At 38.7% G+C, this 2,973-nt stretch overlaps 1 pseudogene; it reads left to right on the top strand.

The window, feature by feature from the left end:
* The window catches only part of LOC107731597 (1-phosphatidylinositol 4,5-bisphosphate phosphodiesterase beta-4-like), a 72,026-nt pseudogene that overhangs the window by 28,372 nt on the left and 40,681 nt on the right, over positions 1-2,973 (top strand).

Consider the following 2,973-nt stretch of genomic DNA (forward strand, 5'->3'; position numbering starts at 1 on the left):
CATTAGGATATGAAGTAAAGATCAAGAAAAAAAAATAAAGTTTGTGGTCCAGGGTCACATTTTTGTTTCGTATTTGTTTCAATTCAATTTATTCCTTAATTTTCTTTACTTGGTCTTAAAGAGGTCTCAAAATATCTTAAATGTACCTTCATAAAGCCTGCAGAAACCCTGTTTGAAAAATCTCCAGAGCAGTCTGAGGATCTGTAACTGAGGGAGAGTTTATTGAGTTCTCACCTGATCATCTTGTGTGTCTTCAGGTCACATGTCCAGCGATGGCTTCTGCCGCTACCTGATGTCGGACGAGAACGCGCCGGTGTTTCTGGACCGTCTGGATCTGTGTCAGGAGATGGAGCATCCGCTGGCTCATTACTTCATCAGCTCCTCACACAACACCTACCTGACGGGCCGGCAGTTCGGCGGGAAGTCCTCGGTGGAGATGTACCGACAGGTGCTGCTGTCCGGATGCAGGTATGCCTTCATCATCATCTCATCCTGAACGTGTCTGTGAAGAAATAACTAAACACGCTCCGCTCCCGTCAGAGACGGCATCACGTCAGAAGTGCGTCTGCATGTGTTGCACTGATGAAACACACCTGTATCTCAATACTATACTTCTCACTTTAAACGGGCCATGACATGGATTTTTTTATTATTTTAATATGTTCCTTGAGGTGTACTTATAATGTTAATAAAGTTTTTTGCACAATATAAACAAATAAATATGTGGAAGAATGATTATTTTCAACCCTCATTCTAGGGCTGGGCGATTTTTCAGATTTTGTTGATTAATTCCAATTTAATGTTTTGCCACGATTGTATTTTTTAGAAATCGAGGAATCACTATTTTGAATAGAAATATTACCAAACGTTAGATTTAGACACTTTGACAATATGCCGGTGATAACAGTAAAGAGAAAAGAACGATCCAACCGCGTTCAGTGAAGGACCGTGAGTAGAATATATATCACTAGACACCATTCACACAGAATGAGCTTTTGTGTTGATAAAGATGCGACGCAGGCAGTGGAATAGCAAACACATGCAAGAAGATGGGAGTGAACTTCTCTTAACTTGAGCGCTGTGTTTTTAGAAAGCTGCTTCATGCATGAGACGCTGCAAGAGACGCGAGAGCAACAGTCAAACAGTCCATGTTCAAGTCAAGTCGAGCTTTATTGTCATTCCGCTACATGTGTGGACATACAGTGGAACGAAATGTCGTGTCTTGCAGGACATAAATAAACATAAACATAAATATAAACATACAACACTAGACGTAAGAACAATTTTTAAACGTTAGATTTAGACACTTTCACAATATGCCGGTGATAACAGTGAAGAGAAAAGAACGATCCAACCGCGTTCAGTGAAGGACCGTGAGTAGAATATATATCACTAGACACCATTCACACAGAATGAGCTTTTGTGTTGATAAAGATGCGACGCAGGCAGTGGAATAGCAAACACATGCAAGAAGATAGAAGTGAACTTCTCTTAACTTTGTTAACTTTAGAATTGCTGTTTCATGCATGAGACGCTGCAAGAGACGCGAGAGCAACAGTCAAACAGTCCTTGTTCAAGTCAAGTCGAGCTTTATTGTCATTCCGCTACATGTGTGGACATACAGTGGAATGAAATGTCGTGTCTTGCAGGACCACGGTGCTACATAGTTAAACATAAATATAAACATACAACATTAGACATAAACAATTTTTTAAACCTATACATTGCTAACTTACTGAAAGCTAATTCATGAGCTAAACACCTGGTGATTCTTCCCCACTCAAAACAAAGAGATATCACAGACCTTTGCTTAAATGACCAAATCCACTCTAAAACCCAGAAACTCGCAGTAAATATTAAAATGCATCAGATCATCCTCAAAATGATGATAAAGAACTTGTAATCAAATGTCATTTCATTGCATAACTCTATATCATGTCTGAAACCCATATATGTGAACATTAGGCTTTGATCAAGTCAAGCAAGTCAAGTCTTTATTGTCATTCCGCTACATGTGTGGACATACAGTGGAATGAAATGTCGTGTCTTGCAGGACATAAATAAACATAAACATAAATATAAACATACAACACTAGACGTAAGAACAATTTTTAAACCTATACATAACTAACTTACTGAAAGTGGTAATTTAACTATACATATACTATTAATAGTTGACTATACATATACATAACCTAAGAGAGACTATACAAGTATTTAACATAATAACTGTACATGATATTGTGCAAAAGAGGTATTTAAGGTTAAGAAGCAAATAGTGCAATATGGTTTATGGTGCATTCACAAGTAAACATTTGTTAAGAAATAGAAGCAATCAGATGAACGAGAGAGCAACAGTATTCAAGTCTCAGTTAGTCTAGCACAGTACACATAACTAGTTTTTTTTTTTAATAGAATGGAGTAGAATAGAACAGAATAGAATAGAATAGGTAAGTGCTAGTATTAGTTTGTCAGGTGCTGGCGAAAAATATGTGTCTTTAGATGTTTTTTAAATTGGCCAAAGACTCAGCTGTTCAAATTGAGATAGGGAGGTCAATTGAGATTGTGTGAGGTTTATGCTTAATGTTTTTTGAAAATGGCTAAAGACTCAGCTGCACGGATTGAGATCGGGAGGTTGTTCCAGCAGCTGGGGACAGTCCAGGAAAAGGTCTGTGATAGTGATTTTGTGTCTCTTTGGGATGGCACCACAAGGCATCGTTCACTTGCAGAACGCAAGCTTCTGGAGGGCGCATAAGTTAGAACTAGCGAGTTTAGGTATATTGGTGCAGCGCCAGTTATTGTCTTGTAGGCAAGCATCGGTACCTTGAATTTGATGCGAGCAGCTACTGGTAGCCAGAGTAAACTGATAAAGAGAGGTGTAACATGAGCTTTTTTCGGCTCGTTACTGTCGGATCATCTGGTTGGAATGAGAAGTAGAGTTGAGTGTCATCAGCATAGCAGTGATAAGAAAAG

The sequence above is a fragment of the Sinocyclocheilus rhinocerous genome, unplaced genomic scaffold (assembly GCF_001515625.1).
Source record: "Sinocyclocheilus rhinocerous isolate Xijiao unplaced genomic scaffold, SAMN03320098_v1.1 scaffold5236, whole genome shotgun sequence".
Taxonomy (NCBI): domain Eukaryota; kingdom Metazoa; phylum Chordata; class Actinopteri; order Cypriniformes; family Cyprinidae; genus Sinocyclocheilus; species Sinocyclocheilus rhinocerous.